Source organism: Pongo abelii, chromosome 1 (assembly GCF_028885655.2).
Source record: "Pongo abelii isolate AG06213 chromosome 1, NHGRI_mPonAbe1-v2.0_pri, whole genome shotgun sequence".
In the NCBI taxonomy this organism is placed as follows: Eukaryota; Metazoa; Chordata; class Mammalia; order Primates; family Hominidae; genus Pongo; species Pongo abelii.
In genome coordinates, this window is record NC_071985.2 from 227,172,736 (window position 1) to 227,195,033 (window position 22,298).

General features: G+C 47.9%; 1 protein-coding gene across 13 annotated transcripts in view; it reads right to left on the minus strand.

The window, feature by feature from the left end:
- Positions 1-22,298, minus strand: part of CAMTA1 (calmodulin binding transcription activator 1) — a 979,133-nt gene that overhangs the window by 709,871 nt on the left and 246,964 nt on the right. The window lies entirely within an intron of this gene.

A 22,298-nucleotide genomic window follows, 5' to 3' on the forward strand; every position in this document is an offset into this window, starting at 1 on the left:
ATGTGCAGCAGAGGCAGCAGGAGCAGCAAGTCCCCAAAACGGGCAAGGGCAGGCCAGGACAGCTAAGGCTAACAGGGGAAGAGACAGTGCCAGGGATACTGCTTTAAGGGCTGTCTCTCACCAGGAAGACTCCAGATTGCACCCAGCATTCATTCACTCATTCATTCACAAAGACATGCTCAGCAACCACCAGGTGCCAGGCAGGACACAGCAAAACCTAAAAATTCCTTTCTATGGGAGCGAGAGGGAGCCGGGCAGATACCTGGGGAAGGGCATTGCAGGCAAGACCAGCAAGGGCAAAGGCCCTGCTTCGAGAAGTGGCCAAGATGCCTGTGTCCCCAGAGTGGAGTGAGGGAGGGAGGGGAAGGGGATGGGCTCAGAGGGGCCCTGGGGGGTGGGAGGGCAGATCCTATCACAGTGAGGACTTCAGCATCTATCCTGAGTGAGAAGGGAGCCCTGGAAGGCTTTGAGCAAAGACGTGCCATGATCTGATGCTCATTCTAACAAGGCCTCTTGAGTGGCCATGTGGAGAAGGTTCTAGAGCAAGGGCTTAGAGGCAGGAGTGACACGGGAGACCAGAGAGGGGGCTGCCACGCTCCTGCATCACACCTCGCTGCAAGAAGACAGCAGAACTGGTGATGGGCATAGAGCTTCGATGAAGCTCTGCTGTGAAGGAAAAGCTCGAAACAGTCAGAACTGGAGGGAAGTGAGTCGTGATGGGAGCATTCGCAGACACTGATGGGAAAGAACCAGGAAGGACGGAAAAGAAGCTGCCACCGCAGGAGAGGGAAGGGACGCTGCAGCGGCAAACACTTGGAACTGGCCAAGGGGACAGGGTCAAGTTCATGAGTGAAGAGTTGCCCTTGGCAAGGAGCATGAGGACCCATCCCTCCAGCCACCCCCACGAGCTCCCTCCTCCCCCGCATGGCTGTGTCCGCTCTTTCCCATTCCCTCAGCAGAGTGGCAGGGCGAGGCTGGCAGGGGGCAGCCAGGGCAGTATCAGTGCTGTTCTGACCGCCCCTGTCTCCTCTGCTCTGGGAGATGGAAAGCAGATCAGCAGCTGCGAGGAGTGCGGGGAGGGGAGCGGGGTGGAGGAGGGAGAAGAGGGGACGGCTCGGCCCAAGAGACCAGAGAGCCAGACAGGGATGGATTGACAGCACGGAGGAGGGTCGCAGGACAGCACGGAGGAGGATCAGACGGCGCCAAGGGGGCACTTGAGGCTGGTGCTGGGAACTGAAGGCCAGTCAGGCTGCTGTGCGGGTGTGGGCCCAGCCCAGGAGGAGGACCAGGTATCGGGTGGGTGTGGGCACAGCCCAAGAGGAGAACCAGGTATAAGTAGAGCTGGACGAGCCACGCACCTGGTCATGACAGCGAGGGAAAGGGGCCCAATGCAGAAGGCACATGGGTGAGGAAGGAGCAGAAGGCACATGGGTGAGGAAGGACCTGTGGAATCTGAGCTGAGTTGGGGAGGGTGTGAGACCAGGAACGGTTGGGGCGGCACAAAGACACCGAGGGTCCCTGGATTCTGGTGTTGAGGCGTGGCCGGACTGGAGACACTGGGAGGAGTGGGCAGAGAAGGCCAGGTAGTCTGAATGGGCTTCTGGAACCTGAGAGGGTAAAGTAGGAAGCCACGGAGAACAGACCCAGGGCAGAGGGATGAGTCACTGAACAAGGAGGTCTTTGGAGGGGAGAAGGCCCAGGAACTGAGAAACCAAGGTGTCGTCGGAGAGAACGACACGAAAACACCACAACACAGGAAAGGGTTGGACAGGAGCCCGCCAGCAACCATCAGGGAACAAAAAAGAATGGCCCGAGAGCCCAAGGGTGGCCCCACAAGCAGCAGTGGGGCCCGAAGCAGCCGAGGATGCAGACTCAAGGACAAGGGGGGACAGTGAACTAGAAGTGGACCTGGGGACCAAGGATACCCACTCCCCCACCCCATGCCAAGCCCCAGTAACACCCGGGCCGAGAGGAGAACACAGCCTCCACTTGAAAGGGCTGAAGGGCAGCAGTGTCCCCACGGCAGAGCCAGAGCCCCTGAATGGAAGAAGAGGGAGGCTGCGGAGAGGGGGCTTTGCTAAGTGCAGCAGGTTCCCAAGGAAACACAGAATGTTCCAGGAGCTGGGGTGGGAGGGTCAGGAGAGGGGGTGTACGGAGCCCTACAGGAACTGGAGTCCAGGGGCAGGGGTTGACTGGGACACCACAGAGCACCATCTTGCGTTTAACGGGACCACCTATTTGAATGAATATAATCCAGAGGGAGCAGCCTCTGCGGTCCTGAGTCTGTCCTGGCAAACAGGGATGTTTCCTCAGAAGGGACAGTCTATCGAAGCACCAACAGCAACTGAGCCCCCAAGTGCATCAGCAACCACCTCGGACACCCAGGCTGGGGGCACTTGAAGCGGCTCAAGACCTGGCAGTCAGGACCCACTGGAAGACCCCGCTCACAGCGCTGGGTAGTGGGAGGCCAAAGGGCCAAGAGGAACCAGAGGCCTCAGTCCGTGCAGCCCCACCTGCCCACCCCACGCAGCTCCAGGATGTAGTAAAGAGCGGGTCTGGAAGTGTCTGCCTGGGAAGGAGTCTGCAGTAGCAGTAGGTAATCTCCCTACTGCCTTCTCTTGGGGCTGAACGGTCACTGTGTCACCGGAGAAGCCTGCGTCAGCCGCCGTCTGCCTCTGCACGTGGCCATCTCCCGACCAGCTCACTGCGTTCTGAATGAACTCAGAAATTGCCTGCCTGAATTCTGAGATTTTCAGCTCATAAGCACTGGGAGAGAACGTTCAGACTCGAGGTGCTGTATCAACCTTCCGCTAAGCGCTCCTGGCAACATGTTCAATGTCAACATTGTTCACCGTGTCTCCAGATCACCAGAGGGACGTGGGCACCTTGCCCCAGCGCCTCACCAATCACGACCAAAACATAAAGGGGCTGACTTGGGGGCCAGGGCCTCGTTCCACATGCAAACTCAAATTACACCCCGGAAAGAGGCAGCACAGTCATTTTCCCTGTGCCTGGGAACACACAGTACAGAAGGCCGGGCTTCCAGCACTGCTCCCTGCAGCGGGGCCTCAAGACGAACGGCCAGTGCTCCTATGCACAGCTCCCATAAATACCCCAGTGTGATGTTCCCATTTCTCCTTCCCAGAGTCCCCTCTTCTCCACCTGCCTCACCCTGACAAGGACTAGAAACTCATGGAGGCCAAGTCCCCTGTGGCTCCTTTCCCTCCCCATCATACTCTCTCCTCCACCCACCCTACCCCCACCATTGCCTCCACAAATTGGAGTCCCTCACCTAACAAATAGACAATGAACTCTTCTACCTTGGTGATAAACCTACAACGACATGTTCAAATAGCCTGGCACTGCCGAGACAGATATCTCAACTGGGCACTGCCAGGTGACGTTTGCAGAAGTCTGAAGTCCACCCCATGACTTCAGCCCTAGACCCCACACCCCCGCGATGTGTTTGATGCAGCCAAGGCCTGTTTGAGAGTCTTCATCTGAACCCACACCCGGTCGGGACCCAGAGTGGCAATGAGCAGCCAGAGTGTGGGCCCTGCACCCCAGGGACTCAGCTTCAGGCTTCTCTGCCCTGGCCCCAGAGCAGACAGATGCCGTCCCTGGAGTAGCTCAGGGTGCAGGCAGCTTATTGTCTATAGACTCTCTTCCTGCCCCATCTCCCCAGGAAGGCAAGACAAGGAGGCTCTGGTGCTACCCACAGCCCTTCACCACCATGGAGGACCAGGGTGCAGGCCGGGAACAGCCGCCTGAGTCCTCCGTGGCCCTGCCAGTCACTTCCCTGGCCTCACCTCCTTCCACATCCTCCCTCCACCAGCTCCTGCCTAGCAATCTCCTGGCTGACCTTCAAACACTCCCAGTGCAACCCCACCCCAAGGACACTGGAACGTCTTTCCCCAGATGTCCCTGGGATTCCCTTCCCCCACTGGACCCCATTCCCTCCTTCACTTTCCCTCCAGGCTTGTGACATTTATTCATCACTGAGGATCTCCCGACTCCCTCCTCCCACCAGAACATCAGCTTCTTGAAGGCAGAGACTCTGGGCTGCTTTAACCACCACATCCTAGTGTCCAGGACAGTGCCTGACACACACTAAGTCACGGGATGAATAAACACTTAGAAAAGCATCTGAACTTATTAGCTGCTGTTTCTTTAAAACCAAGAGAGCCAGGCATGGAATCTCTTGCACTTTGGAATCCCAGCACTTTGGGAGGCCAAGGCGGATGGATCCATCTGAGGTCAAGAGTTCGAGACCAGCCTAGCCACCATGATGAAACCTCATCTCTAATAAAAATACAAAAATTAGCTGGTGTGGTGGTGGGCGCCTGTAATCCCAGCTACTCAGGAGGCTGAGTCAGAAGAATCGCTTGAACCGGGGAGGCAGAGGTTGCAGTTATTAGAGATTGTGCCACTATACTCCAGCCTGGGCAACAGAGCGAGACTCCATCTCAAAACAAAAAACAAACAAACAAACAAAAAACCCCAACAATCAAGAGACACAAAATGAAGATGGAATGCAACAATATGCATAGCAGGATCAATCACACTTTCCCAGAATTGAGGATGTACGTGAAGGTGGGAGAGAGGGGAGCTGGCAGGCCCTGCACCCCCTGGCCTTGAAGCTGCTCCCTCCCCGGGTGTTCCTAAGGAATATCTTGGCTTCCAGCTCACTGCCTTTCTGACTGGGCAGTTTCCTCTATGCTTTGTCCATATTGGTCCCCGCCAGATCTTCAGCTTAGGCTGAGACCCCAGAACCAGCCTGTAGTTCGTATATGAACTCCCAGACTTGAAACAAGCTGAGCTCGCAATCCAGAGAACAGCTGATGCTGGGTCCTCAAGTTAATTAGCTGACGTTCAGCAGCATTTTCCTCATGTACCATATCAGGGAGCTACTTGTTAAAATGAAGCCACGCATTGTACTTTCCTAAGTCGGCCTGAGTCTGGGGAGATTTGGCCTGTCTGTAACTTTAATTTTAAACTAATTCCTAAAGCTGGAGGAGATTTGCAACACAGGTTGACGGCTCATCTTAGAGTCTCAAAAGTCCTGTGAACGTTCTCAGATGCACTTGGGGAAGGCCTCGTCACAAAGCTGTGCTTCAAGTGGTCATCCCTTCTGAGGAACACACAGACCGTTCAAGCGCCTGTGTCTGCACACACCTGCAGGTCCTTACACCTGAGTGCGGTGCAAGCTGCAGCTCCCAAGTGACAAAGGAAGCCACCCACTTCTGACTCAAGACCAGCTGAGAAGAGAATGAAAGGAAGGCAAGACTGTGGCAAGGGAAGGCTCAGGGACAGGTGGTGGTGGGCGTGCTCAGGACACTCCCAGAGGAATGCTGGATCTCTTACAGAGCTCATATGGGAGGACTGCTCACTCAGCAGGTGCTGCAGAATCTCTCTGGGCAAAGGCTGAGATTAGGGCCCAGCTGGCGTAGCCACACCAAAGCCAACAGCAGACACTCCCCTCTCCTGAGAAGACCCATTCCTGAAACTTTTAATTCACTAATTCCATCAAAAATTAAACTTTTAATTGTACTTTGTTTTTCAAATGTCTCCCACTGTGACTCTCTAGGTAGTATTTGTCTCACTCTGGTAGTTACCTGGACTTTCCAATTGTGGTGGTTTATTTTACCTTGGAGTGACTCTCTCTTTTTCCCTTTTTTTCCATGCTCGAAAATTTCTCCTTGTCACAATTATTAATAGGTTCTGTTCCTAAAGCCATAATATTCAAATGATCTTAATAAAGCACAGCTCTAGGGCCAGCCAGCCAGCAAAAGGGAAAATCTTGATCCCCACAAGTCCAGGAAGCCTCCACCCTCCCCGCTGAAATCCTCCACGACCACCACCCTCCCCTCGCCTGGCCAGACAGGCTGCACCATTATGACCAAGGGCTTCCTCTGCTCTCAGAATGACTCAGCCTGGACTTCACCAACTGGCTAAACAGGGAATCAGCTAGGGAGTAGGGTGAGAGATATCCTAAAAATCTCTTCTTTGTCAATGAACACTAGAAAAAGTCACCTGGTGATAGAAGCTTCAGGGTTTATACAGAACCCACCCCAAGTCACAGAGCTCTGTTGCTGGGAAGGCATTCAGCCTGGGTGGATGACATCCAGGCATATCCCCTGCTCAGATGACGCTCCACCACCATCATCACCCACCAAGTGGAGAAGCTGCACTTATCAGCTTCAATCTCTAATCCTAGTAACCTCCAAAAAAAAAAAAGAGAGAGAGACAGAGAGAGCCAAAGCCAACCAATGAGCAGGAGGAAATGAGGCTGCAAAGACCTTTGAGACATGCAACTGCTTTGGAGACACTGGCCAGTTAAATGGCAACTTCTAGGGTCACTCAGAGCCTCAGGACACCTGGCAAGAAAAGAGAATGAAAGGGAGGAAGCTGAAGAAGGGTGGGGACAGGAATGGAGAAGAGAGAAAGAAAGGTAAGCGGAAGAGAGGAGGGAGAGACAATGGAGAAATGTAAATCTACTTGACAGCCAGAGACCTTATCCTTCAGGTCCTGCGTGTGCCAGTTCCTCCATCTGAAATTCCCTTTCCCCTCCTGCATCCAGAGAATGCAGAGTCCTGATTTAAGACTGTGCTGAAGTGTAACCTTGTCTGTGGAGTACCCTCCTTCTCACCGAAGGGAGAAAATCTATCCTCTTGAACATTTAGTCAGGACAAGATGTTATACTGCAGTAACAATAACAATCGACCCTAACAGTTCAGTGGCTTCAACAAAAAGCCACTTGTTCACACCACACATCCCCTGCATGTTGTGGGGGAGGAGACTCCACTCCATGTAGTCACTCAGGGATCCAGGCTGCTGGAGCCTCCACCTCAGCACAAGCAGCCCTGATTACTGAGTCAGGAGAAGGGCACATAGCAAACCACACATGTCACTTCTGCTCACCCTGCGTGGGCCAAAGTCAGTTGTACAACCACTCCTAACTTCAAAGGGGGCAGGGAGGAAGAGTTCCACCATGGGCACCCAGGAGGAGAAACAGAAATATCAACTCTCAGTGCTAAGGCTATCTCCCACGTCTACCCCAGAAGCAGTTGTGATGGTCACTGCTCCATGGCAGCATTTCACATTAGGTTTTCTAGTTTCTCCTTACAACAAGCTGGAAGAAAAGCTCTACTATCTGTACTTGCATTTTTACAGATAAGAAAAATCAAGGCTCAAAGAATTTAAATGTATTTATTGAGGTCAGCATTTAAGAACATGAGTCCAAAACTCACACTCTTGCCCCTAAACCACACACATTCCTAAGTGGAGTTAGTCACTTTCTCCTCTCTCCCACTGTCTCTCCCACTGGACCATGAGTTCTTCAAGGGAAAAACAGGGCCTTGTTCACCTGGCCAGCAGAGTTAGGCACTAAGAAATGTCTGCAGAGTGAGCACATCAGCTGCATCCCGGGATGGAACACAGACGGCAGCCTCAGGCTGCTGCAGCCCTTGCCGGTGAGCACCATGGAGCTCTGCCAGTTTCAGCCACAAGAACCACGGACAGCTCCCATGTGGCACTCCCTCCCTCTGGAAGCCTCCGGCAGCTGGAAGACCCTTTGGGAGTTCTCTGGGACTTGGGAGGCTCTGGTATCCTGGCCTCCTGCTGTTCTGGGCCCAAGCAAGCCAGCCAGAAAAATGTGGGAGGTTGTCAACAAATGCCCTCCAAGTTTTTATCAGTGTGGGCTTAACTACATTGGCTACTAGCTTATTAAATAAAGTAAATTAGGTCTCAATTATTTGCCTGCACACCAGGCAAGAAAAATGAAATTTTCAATTTAAACATAATATTGCTATTAATATGCAGAGGCAGATCTGAGATCAGACTTTCTGTGCACTTCTACTGAGAGAGGTCAGAGAAGAGGGAGATTCTCATGAAGGGGTCCCCTCCCAACCAAGGCACCCACTGGAGGAACCCCAGGCCCTTTCAGAACAGGTGGGTTTTGGATGCCTGGAAAAGCAGTTTGGGAAGGAACAGCAGAACCTAAACCATGCATCTGTTTTATTTTCTTCAGTGCATCACTGCCAAATGCCCTTAATAACATTACCTTTCAGTATCAAAATATCTAAATCGGGCACATTCGAGGCCTCTGCATTTGCATTTTTTAATGGAAAGAGAGAACTAGTATCAAGGAAGGATGTGCTTAACTCCAAGCCCTTATCAGCCACACATTTAATCCAACAACAGATGCTAGAGGACGTCTTCAAGAGGAGACTTTTAAAATCTACTCATGTGGTTTTATTTGGGCTCAATCAATGTGCTCTAAAAGCCAATTTCATATCCGGAATCAAAAGAACCAGGATTCAGTACCGATAGTCACCTTCTAGGGCCTCCCCTTCCAGAAACCCTTCTTGCTAAGGGCATCTACAATAAGGATGTAACAGTTCTAATGGAATAAAAATAGTCTTTCAAATGTAGATATATATCTAAAGTTTAAAGAGTTTGAGATTGGCCTGCTGGGGAGTACAAGTTAATAACTAGTCAGACATGCAGTCTCAGGTATTGAGGGTATTTGGTGCCGGATGGTGACCAGCTGTTTGCTATTTCAGCTGAGGACAGAAAGATGCTTCCAACTACAGCAGGAGGGGGCCAGACGGGCAGGTGTGGCTAGCAACAGCAATGCCCTTCCAGGAGAGGTTGGTCTCATCCTGGAGGCCAAGTCACAGTGGATGAGGAGCAAGCTTTGGGGTTCTGCCACCTTTCGCTGGGTGACCACCACCAAGTTATCTTTTAAACACTTTGAACTGCTTTGCATCTAAAACGTGGGTATGATATTAGTGCTGGCTTCTCGGGGTCCTTAGGAGGATTTTAAAAGAGAAGCACATAAAACATTGGCTTGGTTCTGGCCCATGATTAAAAACAGCATAGACTCATTTGCGCAGTGTTCAGGTACAAGCTATACTTCACCAGACTCTCTTACAGGAGTCTCAACAATTGAAGAGATTTATTCACTGGGTTTATGAAGAGGCTGCTTCCAAAGAAACATAGGAAGCCCATAGAAACAAGTATGGGTTTTTATTTTGGGGGATTTCTTTCTTTAATCAAAATGGCGGGATGTTATGGGGAGAGGAGGCACCGCTGGCAGACAGGAATGGGAAAGAAAACCACAGGCGGGAGGAGGAGGGAGTGGCGGAGAGGACATGAGGGGGAAAGATGCGCCAGGCAGGGGGGGCAGGAGGACTGCACGCAGGGTAAGTTCCCTTCCCAAAGCAAGGGAAGAGCTGATGCCTCGGAAGGTCGCCCAGAGAGGGGAGGGACAGGCTTCCTGTCTCTGGCTCATTCAGGCTCCAAATGCCAGGTCTCCAAGGTCGGAGAAGACGTCTCCTCTTTCAGCGCCGCCACAGAGTCTGCCCGCTAGAGGCCCCATCACCCATCTGCTAATCACGCATGTGCCTTCCTAGCCTCAGATGTTTATGGCCCTGCTGAAGGCCTGGTGTTTGTGCCATCGGTTACATGCAGAGGGGCATGATCTGGGTCCCAGTGGCACTGCCCTGCTTTCCCGGGGTCCCCAGCGGCACTGCTCTGCGTCTTCGGCATCCCCAGCGGCACTGCTGTGAGTCCCCGGGGTCCCCAGCAGCACTGCTCTGCCTTCCCGGGGTCCCCAGCGGCACTGCTCTGCGTCCCCGGGGTCCCCAGCGGCACTGCTCTGCCTCTCCGGGGTCCCCAGCGGCATTGCTTTGCGTCCCCGGGGTCCCCAGCAGCACTGCTCTGCGTCTCTCTGGGTCTCCCCCATTCCCGTCTAGTCTGGGTGAGACCCTTGGCCAGTCCCAGCCGTGTGTGAACAGGCCCAGCAGCTGTGGCCACAGGGTCCATGCCACTGGGGCGCCTGCTATGCAGCCCTAGCCATGCGCTGTGCATGCATGTGTGTGCGTATGTGACACCCACGTGCCTTCTGCAGAGACATCCAGGAGAAATTCCCACTGAAGGGGATGGCGGCAGCATCTCCCGTAGATCACTGCTCCTGACCTCCGCTGGCAGCCCTAATGGCCCTCTGGAGGATCCAGGTAATACAGTCACCCTCCCCTAGACCCATATATCCTCCAAATGTTCTCAGTGAGGAATGTGAGCTCCTGCATCCAGAACCACCCTCTCCCCTGGCTGCCTGGCCCCTTGCGGAGATCACATGCATCTCTAATTTCACTGTGTTCCGGCAACTCGGGGATTTAGAGCTGGAAGAGAAACCAGTGCGTGAGCAGTCTCACAAAAGCTCTAGCCTGAGGGCCCGAGTATTTGCTAAATGCAAAGCCTGCCAAACTGCACCCCCAAGGCCCTAATGTTCTCCCGTGAGCCACCCACCGAAGACGAAAACAGCTTCCCTGGAACCAACCTTCAGGAGCCACTGCTAATAAAGGCAGGCGTTTCTTACGTTCTACTGAAAAACGTCACCATATAAGGAAGATGACCAACCAAAGAGGACAGGAAGGGTGGGTCTGAGGAGTCGAAGCGATTCTGCAACGGGGTGAATGTTTTCCGCTGAGCCTCTGGATAAGAATTTTGATGGCTCACATTTCCTGGACACTAGCTGGAAAACAAGCCCTGTGCTTTTAAGCACCCGACATCATGCACCATCTCCTTTTAACACCAAATAGCTGTGGGTGGACAGCACTATTACTGACCCCAACTGACGGAGCAGGCACGTGCACACACACTCACACACAGAGACACGCACACACTCACGTGCACACACAGAAAGGTAAGGCAGACAAGCCTAATTAACCTAAGAAAATCTAACCCCAGGTTGCTGCCAGAAATGGACTTTGAGAATGCAGCTCAGGGTGCGCATAGGGTGGGGGAAAGAGGAGGGCCCCTGCCTCTGAGTGAGGCCTCTGATGCACCCACCATCCTATGAAAGCAAGCCTGCCCAGAGAGGCCTGTGCCAGCGGCCTTGGCAGTCAAATGTTCCCTGAGTGGCCACCTGTCCCGTCCTGCCAGGCTCCACAGCTGGGCAGACCTTCCACAAGTGAGAAAGCTGGGGCTGCGGGTCCATGCCCCAGAGCACGCTGCAGCACACCCAGGCCAGTGAAGAAACTTGGGGGGGGGGGGGGTTTGGTTGATTTCATTTTGTTTTCTTGAGGCAACCACACATTTAAGACTCTCAGAAACACCTGCTTTCTACCTTATTACAGTGACCTCTGGTGGTCAAGAATCAGACATTGCACGGCCAAATTAGAATTAAATTGCTTCATTTCAAGCAACTCTAGGTAACAAATGCCTAGAGGTCTTTAAGAGGTTCTGAGAAGAGCAGAAGAGAAGGGACTGTGAGTTGGGAGCTGCTGCCAGCCCTACTGAAGGGAGGAGACTGGCTGTCACCTGACCCTGAGCAAAACCCGCTAGGGCTTCTCAGATGATGCTTCCAGAGCAAATGGCGAAAGGCCTCCGCGCTCCAACCTGGGGTGGCATCTCGGCTGCTGCTCCCCCTCCCCCGACCAGCTGGTGGCATCTCAATGCCAGGCTTAGAGGGCACGGGCTCAGGGAGGTTTTTAGCAAAAGCTTTCCCCCTGCCAGGGGACCTGCTATGAGCTCAGGGGGAGGAAGGGTTTCTGGAAGGCTTGCGATCTCAGCGCCACCACCAGCCCTGCTCCAGCTGCTCCAGGGCTGAACAGGGAGAGGCAGGGAAACTGGGCTCCTTTCCCCCCACTGGAATCACAAGTCCCAGCCAAGAGAAGAAGGTCGGCCAGGAACAAGAGGAAGAAACAGCGTTTCTGCCCACACTCCATGGTACACTGGGTACCCAGGCTATGGTGCCAGGGCAGCCCAGGGAAGGGGGACGAGGAGGCAAGAGAAGCAGCATCTGCTTTGGGAGTCATTCTGGAGAATGAAAGGAAAGATAAAATCCCAGGGGCCGTGATCAATATCCCCTTAGCCCTAAGCCAGGGCAGCAGAAGTCAGAGGCTGGAGGAGGGGAATTCTCCTGTGGAAAACAAAGCTGAACAGGGTGTCCTGGAACAAACCTTAGCACAAGCAAGCACCTCTATCACCCTATCCCCAAGGACACTCTCAAGACATTCTAGACAGATGCTTTAAACCCTAAAAACTCCAGGGACAAGCATCCAACAACCTCAACCCATTCTAGTAGCTTCTAGAAGCTTCCAGATCAGAGCATTCAGATGTTAACCCCTGCACACATTATTGCCACCACTTGGTCCGTCCATAGTGTGGAGGCTTCAGTCAAATCCCCAAACACTAATGACAGATCCTCCCAAGATCCCTGCAGGTATCGAGATAGTCTAGGCCTTGCTGTTTTGAATATGAAGACAGACTGGTTCGCTCTCCTGATATTCTTTGGAATTCAAAATGGATGTAGAATATCAATATTGTCTCAATTTTCCTTTATCTACGAGGAGACGTCAGCAAACCTTTCTGCCAAGGATTGTACAAGGATCATTAAAAGGAAAATGTCCATGGTAATTGTGCCTTTATGCATATTTCTTCACTCCAATATTCTATAACATAATAATGTTTCACATTTCTACAGAACTGTCTTTTCAGCATGTTTTCGCATTATGCTTAATTTCATAAGAGTTTCTCAGCCCCACATAACGACACAGTTCAATGCAAAATCAGATATAAATCTAGCTTAAGAGACTCTCAACAGGAATTTCATTTAAAACTGTAAATGTTAAAAGATTCTGCCTCTGATTTATGTTCTGTTGTGTGTGTGTGTTTCAAACCGTGAGCTTCCCCAGCCCTCTTAGACAATAGATGCCGGCGAAGCCACAGCAGCCACAGCCCAGGCCTCACAGGTCTGACTGGACTGGCTCTGAGCCCCTCTGCAGAGGAAGCCGAGAAGGGGACAGAGGGCAACCCTTCGGTAGAAGCTCCAGCTCCAGGGCCGTGTGGGGCCTCGTGTGGAAAATGAACCAAGGGTGGCTGACACCGTCTCTCACACTGGCTTGGGGCCAACTTTTAGGGAGTCATTTTGCAGCTTTATCTCATTTCCCTGCTCCTCCAAAACGCCAGGGCAGCATAAGGGCCCTCCGCCTCCTGCGCCCACGTGCACCTGTCTTAAGAAACAGAGGGCGGGCCAGGCACCATGGCTCATGCCTGTAATCCCAGCACTTTGGGAGGCTGAGGCGGGCAGATCACGAGGTCAAGAGATCGAGACCATCCTGGCCAACATGGTGAAACCCAATCTCTACTAAAAACAAAAATTAGCTGGGTATGGTGGTGCATGTCTGTGGTCCCAGCTACTCAGGAGGCTGAGGCAGGGGAATTGCTTCAACCAGGGAGGCTCAGAGGCTGCAGTGAGCCGAGATCGCACCATTGCACACGCCAGCCTGGACAGCAGAGCGAGACTCTGTCTAAAAAAAAAAAAAAAGAGGGGACATCCATGGCCAAGGCAGAAAGTCCTAGGTTGGGGTTTTATTCTGCATTGTACCTGGCTGTGGTCATGACCGTGCACGTGTCAAGGTGAAAAGATGACCCCTCACTCCCTGCTTATGGGTACACCTGGGAGACGGGCAAGCTGACCGTGCCGAGAGCTCATTTGGGAAGAAGCAGGCTGATGCCTTCAGGTGCTGTGAACTGTGAATTCTTGATGGAATTAATGAATCCAGAGGAGGCATTCATCCATTGTCTAAGCACATTTAAGACAATTTTAAAATGTGGGTTATTTACATACTAGGCTCTAATGACTCCGAAGCAACCATTACAGTCCGTCATGTAAAGCCATATCCAAGCAATCTGATTGCACCCGATCACACGCATGCTGTGTTTAGACAACTTATAGTACACAAATTATTTACATCGTGAAAACATCTCTGTAGCCCTGGCATTACGCTATCAAGAGACAACACAGCAGCAGATTAAATTGAAATATGCTGGCAGCTTTTGAAACTTTCGACTTTATTCCAAAATGCTAAAAGCCAAAAAAAAAAAAAAAATCACAGTTAGCGTGTCTAAAATTTCACTTGAAAGGTGGGGCTGTGGTGAGTTGCCACCCAAAAAAAGAAAAGTCGCCACTTTGCAATTGTAAAATCCATTTATTTAAAGAAGATTGAAGTATCCAAGCCTTCTGATAGCACTTAACATATTTTAAAATATGCACTGCAAAGCTCTAAAAGTTCCTGAATTCCTCCATAAAAAAAAAAAAAAAATGTTTTGCCACTTCTAATGGACTCCAACCAACTCCAAGCAGAATCTGTAGGGTACACGCCCCCAGAAAAAAGGCAATTGAAATGACTTGTCTATATCTTTCCAGGAAAGTAAATTATATGTAAGTCTGTACTCACACTCCCACTCCCCTATAGGTTACCCATTTTCCTCCCACACTCCACAGCCCACAGAAATGAAGAGAAAATTATCAAGTGGGTTTAGGCGCTTGGATACCTAATTGCAACAAATCTAAGAGCCTCATCTTTCTGCCTTTTAGAACTTTGGTTTCAGACTTTAAAGTGATTCCCATTAGCCACATGCCAATTAGCTTCGAGCATTTCACAGAATAGAACGCCCCTTGAGATAAATCGCCTCACATACCTACACGTCTTCCAAATATCTCCATTTGTTTTTCAATATCTCACTAAAATGAGGCTCTTGGACAATGGTTCAGATGTGAAAGGAAGCGCTATTAATTTTAATTCAGCGTCCTCAAACCAAGGTATCAGAAAGGACCCCAGACTTAATTAAGGACAACACAAGTCTCTCTAATCCAAAGAATGCTCCATTTCTGTCCCCTGTGCTTCAAGAATTACAAGGGTTGCCTGGGCATTTTGTAGCTTTGCAAGGGAAGCAAAGCTTTGTATAACTAGGTTTGATGATGATGATAGTGAACAAGAAGGGAGGAGGAGGAGGAGGGAGAAAAGTGGGAAGGTGGCAGCCATGACGCCACACTCCAACAATATATTAAATGGCATAATTCACACAGAAGTATATAAAGCATAAAGTAAAAGTCACATTGCTCAGTAACCCTGTTCCAGCAAATTACCACCAGAAGTGGTTTGCTATGACCCTTGGCATACAAAAACATCTTTGTTATTTATTTATTTTATTTTATTTTTTATTTTTGAGACAGAGTCTTGCTCTGTCACCCAGGCTGGAGTGCAGTGGCGGGATCTCGGCTCACTGCAACCTCCACCTCCCAGGTTCAAACAATTCTCCTGCCTCAGCCTCCTGAGTAGCTGGGATTACAGGCGCCTGCCACCATGCCCGGCTAATTTTTGTATTTTTGGTAGAGACAGGGTTTCACCATGTTGGCCAGACTGATCTCGAACTCCTGACCTCAAGTGATCTGCCCACCTCGGCCTCCCAAAGTGCTGAGATTAAAGGCGTAAGCCACCATGCCCAGCCTTTGTTATTTATATAAATTGGTACATACAATATCTGTATTGTTATAAAAACTAATGTTTCAAAAGAAATATGAACAAACTATGAACTCTAATGAATGATATTCCTACCTGTTGAAATATTTGGGAGAAAGTGTATTGATGTGGACAACCTTCCTGAAATGAATCAAAATATCAAGATGGATGGATGAAAATAGAAGGGTGGATATTGATAAGGCAAGTAAAATGAAATGCTAGCCACAGGTGCTACTTGGTGGGTTTATGGGTTTCATTGCAAAACTCTTTCAATTTTGTTATATTTTTGAAATATGTTTGAAATCTTTAAATTGAAATGGCAGAAAAACTAATTTTTTCACTTAATAATATGGCATTGATCTCTGTATCCTTTTTAACCACTGCACAAGATTCCATTTTATGGGTGCACCATGATGTCCCCACTGGTGGACATTTAGGTTACTTTGCAATGACAGACAATGCCACAATGAATATGCACGTAAATATGTCTTTGAATGCTTATGATCGCATTTGTATAGGATAAATTTCTAAATATGAATTTGTTGACTTAAAGAAAATCAACACTTTGACTTTTAATATATAATAATAACAGCTAACACCCACTGCACATTTACTCTGTGCAGACACTACTGTAAGCACTTTTCATGTATTTTAAACTCCTCACAAGAACTTCATTAAGTAGGCACTAACATAGCCTCATTTTATAGTTGAGGAAACTGAGGCCTCGAGAGGTTAAGGAACTTGCCCAAGGTCTTACAGCCAGAAAATAGCAATTTCACTCCAGAGCCAGTAATTTTAACCATTGCGTTTAAAATATGGCAAAAAAAAAAAAAAAGATCAAACCAATATATATCCCTAGTAACAGTGTGTGTCAGTTACTGTTTCCCAAAGGTGCTTTTTTTTTTTTTTTTTTTTTTGATATGGAGTCTCGCTCTGTTGCCCAGGCTGGAGTGCAGTGGTGCGATCTTGGCTCACTGCAAGCTCCGCCTCCCGGGTTCATGCCATTCTACTGCCTCAGCCTCCCGAGTAGCTGGGATTACATGCACCTGCCACCATACCCGGCTAATTTTTGTATTTTTAGTAGAGACAGGGTTTCACCATGTTAGCCAGGATGGTCTCGATCTCCTGACCTCATGATCCGCCTGCCTCGGCCTCCCAAAGTGCTGGGATTACAGGCGTGAGCCACTGTGCCCGGCCTGTTTTTAAATTTATCTAAAACTTAATGAAAACACTGTCCATTTTTCGAAGTAGCATAAAGCCCAATGCGAAGAACCCAGCAGAGAGAGAAAGCAGCACAGAATGGGGCTAGGCAGGGAACCAATGCCTCGTTGATTCCAGCCGGAGCACAGGGAAAGGCCAACGTGCCACCTCAAGTGGGATCCTCTCCCTGCTCCTCCGCCTGCCTCTCTGCCGCATGCACCCCTCCTGGTTCTGCAGCGATGCTGGCAGGTAAACATACCTATGAAACTCTCAAACTTCTATTTTTAAACTCTGTAAATCCCAACCCATCTTCCCAGAAGCATTCATGCAATCTCAAGCATTCTACCTCCGTTTTTCTTTATCAGACAGCTGCAAGCAGAAAGAACTAAACAAATGAGCAAGTGTATCGTCTCTCTTTCCATCATCTACTCAATTAGTTCAAGTAAATCTTTAGACAATGCTTGATGTGTCCGTAGGATATTATTATCAACAAACTCAAAAGGTTCTTTTGTTTTATTACCTAAAACATTATAAATGATCCCATTATAAAACCGATGAAGAAGTCTTCCTAGAGCAGGCTGTAGTACCAGCCCCAAACTTCCAAGGCCTCACTGAAACACAGCCTCCACGCAATTAACCCCGAAGACAAGAAAGCCACAGCCATGAAAAGAGACCTCCGCAAATAGCAGGGCACCCGCCTGGCTGAAGCTCACAGCAGAACGAAACAGTAGTGATACCTAATGATATGGCTGCATTATTGATGCTGTGGCGACAAAAATACTGTAATTGATAGAGCCAACTCGCTTAGCAGAAACGTAACAAACTACGCCCGAAAATAGGTTTGGAAGAAGAGCTGAAAGAGAAATAAAAACAGAGTAACTTCAGATAACAAGCCAATCACCTCAGATGTTAGCAGAGCGGAAAAAGCACAAACCTTGAACCCAAAAGGCCTAGTTTCCAATCGTGACTGCATAACTGACTCACCGCATGACATCAGCATGTAACTTAACATTTCTGAACGCTAGTCGTCTCTGTTGTGGAATTAGGATCGTAAGTCCTACTTCATAGGTGATAATAAAGCTGAATATGAAACTAGGTGAAGTCCCTGGCTGATCGCACCCTCTCCGTAACGGCAGCTGTTAGCGCTATAATAATAATCGTGGTGGGCTCGCCAACTAGTATTCATTTAGCAGTTTTCATGTAGAACTGAGAATCTATCATGTGTTCACACATTTTCTCTTCTTCTCATCATCACATCATCTCAGTGATGATGATGATGATTATGGAAGACTTCAAGCTTTCCAAAACCTATAGGGGATAATATAATAAAAACCTGCGTGCCAACCAATCGTATTTTCCAGTCATAATATTTCACTAGATATCCTCCAATTTATTTTTTAGAAATAAAAAAGAATTACAGATATAACTGCAGCTACTCTGTACCTGTCCATCTCATTCTCCTCCTTCCCTCTCAGAGGCAGCTGCTATCTTCCATTTAGTTTTTATTTACTATATATGTAGGCATCCATAAACAACAAATATTTTTTACATTTTAAGCTTATATAAATAGTACCATGCTGTACCTTTCTTTTTGCAACTTGTTTTTTTCCCCACTGAATTTTGATCTTTATACATATATACACACAGCCTTAGCTTATTCATTTCAACTGCTATATACTATTTCATTATATAAGAATACTGCAATTTATTTGCCCATTCTACTACTGATGAACATTTAAATTGTTTCCGAATTTCTATTAGTGTAAACATTGTAACACAGAACATTCTTGCTCATGTCTCTGCACAGACACAAGGGTGTCTGTAGGGTAGCAGTTCTCCAAATGTGGTCTGCAGACCCTTCAGGCATCCCTAAGAGATCCTTTTGGGAGACAGAGAGGTCACAACCATTTTTGTAAAATACCAAGAAGTGATTTGCCTTTTTCACTGTATTGGCATTTGCACTGCTGGAGCAAAAGCAACCATGGGTAAAACTGCTGGGGCCTCACCACAAATCAAGGTAGTAGCAACCAACTGTACTGGTAATCACATATTCTTCATTGCCACGTGCTTACAGAAAAACACACACACATGCACACATGCTTTGCCAGTTTTACTTTAGAATTCCTTAATGAAGCAATCAAAATAAGATTTTTTTTTTTTTTTTTTTTGAGACCGTTTCGCTCTTGTTGCCCAGGCTGGAGTGCAATGGCGCAATCTCGGCTCACTGCAACCTCCGCCTTCCAGGTTCAAATGATTCTCCTGCCTCAGCCTCCCAAGTAGCTGAGATTACAGGCGCGTGCCACCACACCCAGCTGATTTTTTGCATTTAGTAGAGATGGAGTTTTACCATGTTGATCAGGCTGGTCTTGAACTCCTGACCTCAGGTGATCCACCTGCCTCAGCCTCCCAAAGTGCTGGGATTACAGATATAAGCCACCGCCTCCAGCCAAAAATAACAGCTTTTATTCTTTAGTTTGGTGCAAAAGTAACTGTGGTCTTTACCATCACTTCTAATGCGCTTTTAAAACACTTCTGCTGCAATCTAAAGTATGATGGTTGTCTTGAAGAAAAGCATTTGTGTGACTGTTTGAGTTACAAGCTAAATGAGCAAGTTTTTTCATGGAATGCCAATTTTTTTTTGAAAAACAAAACAACTGATTTTTTTTTTTAAACTATGGTTCTTTAGATGCAGGTATTTGGCAGGGCTTCTGCCTCTGGCCAAGATGGAGTAAGAAGGACTAGAGGTCCTCTCCTGCTTAAAATAACTAAAAAACGACAACATTTATGAAACATCAGTTCTCTAGATATCGGACAACTGGGAGTGAAGAACGGCGAGGTCAGCCCCGGGACTGCCCCAGCTTTCTTGCTAGAGAGTTTCCAAACCATGGCACAGGAGGGCATCCCAAGTCGAGCAATCTTCCTGAGTTGAGAAGGAACTAAGAATGTAAGAAGGCTAAGGCAGCTGGAGGTCACAGGGCAGAGTGTTGGAAAAAGACACACAGAGAACTCCAGAGCTGTGCAGAGGCTACTTCAAGTAGTCAAATAGACATGGATCAGTGCACATGTACGAGGAAACTATCTCAGGCCTTGTAACACCTTTTCACAGGATTAAAAACAACAATCGGCTGGGCACGTGGCTCATGCCGGTAATCTCAACACTTTGGGAGGCCGAGGCGGGTGGATCACAAGGTCAGGTGTTCAAGACCAGCCTGGCCAAGATGGTGAAAGCCCCTCTCTGCTAAAAATACAAAAATTAACTGGCTGTGGTGGTGGGCACCTGTAATCCCAGCTACTTGGGAGGCTGAGGCAGAGAATTGCTCGAAACTGGGAGGTAGAGGTTGCAGTGAGCCAAGATCGTGCCACTGCACTCCAGCCTGGGCAAGAGAGCGAGACTCTGTCTCAAACAAACAAACAAAACAACAATCACTGTCGCTCACACTTGGACCTGAAATAGTGCCTGTTTCCACTAACAAGAGTAAAATCTTCATAATATATGGGGTATAGGGGAGAGTACTCAGTAGAGTTTTACCTCAGTAGTGGGTAAAAAAAATCAGCCCTGAACTCAGTGATGTTCTGTACCCACCTAACAAAGCATAAAAGCGAAATGTGAAAGGGTTAAACTAATTCCAAATAATGTAACCACATTCCAGAACAATGCTCAAGAATATTTATAAGAATAGGCCGGGCACAGTGGTTCATGCCTGTAATCCCAGCACTTTGGGAGGCCAAAGGGAGTGGATCACTTGGGGTCAGGAGTTTGAGACTAGCCTAGCCAACATGGTGAAACCCCGTCTCTACTGAAAATACAAAAATTAGCCAGACATGGTGGCATACACCTGTGATCCCAGCTACTCAGGAGGCTGAGGCAGGAGAATCGCTTGAACCCAGGAGGCGGAGGTTGCAGTGAGCCGAGATCACGGCCACTGCACTGCAGCCTGGGCAACAGAGTGAGACTCTGTATCAAAAAAAAAAAAGAATATTTACAAGAATAAACATGTACACAGTACCCAATATGATAAATTCATAATGTCTGGAATCAAAGACAAAATTCCCAGGCATACAAAGAAGCAGGAAAACATGACTCATAATAATAAGAAAAATCAATCACAACCAAACCAGAAATTATACACTGATAAAATTAGTGGGTATGAAGATTAAACATTAAAAAGAGATATGGGAGAATTAAACAGATCCAAGTAAAACTTCTAAAGATGCAAACTGCAGTGAAAACCTGAGATGCAGTCTGAGGTGAAAAACACACTGGATGTAATTAACAGACAGTTAGACATCACTAAAGAAAATATTAGTGAACTTAAAGACAGCAAATGAAACAGGAAAAAGAAAAAACTGAATAGAGTATCCGCAACAACTTTAAGCAGTCTAATATATGTAAAAGTTCCCTATGCACAGGATGGGACAGAAAAAAATAGAAAAACTAACAGCCAAAATTTTCCAAATTTGATAAAATTATAAATCCACACATCCAAGTAGCTCAACAAGCCCCAAGCACCAGAAACATAAGAAAACTACACCACGGCACATCATAATCATCTTGATTAACTCCAGTGATAAAGAAAAAATCCTAAAAGCAGCCACAGGAAATGGATGCATTGTACAGAGAAAAACAAAGATATGAATAACTGCAGACTTCTCATCAGAAATTATGCAAGCAAGCCAGAAGACATAGAGAAACTTCTTTAAAGTGCTAAGAGAAAAAAAAAACTATCAACCTAGAATTCTTTATCCATTGAAAATATCTTTCAAAAACAAAAGTGAAATACTTTTTTATAGCTACAAAAACTGAAAGAATTCATGACCAGCAGACATGCCCTACAAGAAATATTAAAGGAACTCATTCAGGCAGAAGGGAAAAAAATAGCAGATGGAAATCTGGATCTACACAAAGAAATGAAGAGCACTGGAAATGGTAGCAATGTGGGTATATATAAAGACTTTTTATTCCTTAAATCTATTAAAAAGATAAGCAACTACTTAAAGCAAAATAATAAATCATGGGGTTTATAACAAATCTATAAGTAAAAGGTATGAGAAGAATTTAAAAAAAGATGGGGAGGAAGAAATGAAATTATACTATAATAAGGTTCTTATACTATACATGAAGTGGTATAACATCACATGAAAGTGGACTATGATAAGTAAAAGATGGACACTAAAAACTCTAAAACAAGCACTAAAATAACAAAGATTTATAGATAAGCCAGCCAACAAAAGAGATAAAATGGAATGATTAAAAAATGTTCAGTTAATCCAAAAGAAGGCAGAAAAAGAGAAAAGGGGCCGGGTGCAGTGGCTCACGCCTATAATCCCAGCACTCTGGGAGGCCGAGGCAGGTGGATTTCTTGAGGTCAGGAGTTCAAGGCCAGCCTGGTCAACATGGTGAAACCCTGTCTCTACTAAAAATGCAAAAATTAGCTAGACATGGTGGTGGGTGCCTGTAATAGCAGCTACTCAGGAGGCTGAGGGAGGAAAATTTCTTGAACCCGGGAGATGCAGGTTGCAGTGAGCCAAGATCATGCCACTGCACTTCAGCCCAGGCAACAGAGCAAGACTCCATCTCAAAAATAAATAAATAAATAAATAAGAGAAAAGGGGGACAAACAACAGATGGGGAAGCAGAAAACAAATAGAAACTTAACCATATTGATAATTGCATTAAAGGTAAGTGGTCTAACTACTTCAAATAAAAGACAGAGATGGGCCAGGCGTGGTGACTCATGCCTCTAATCACAGCACTTCAGGAGGCCAAGGTGGGCGGATCACAAGGTC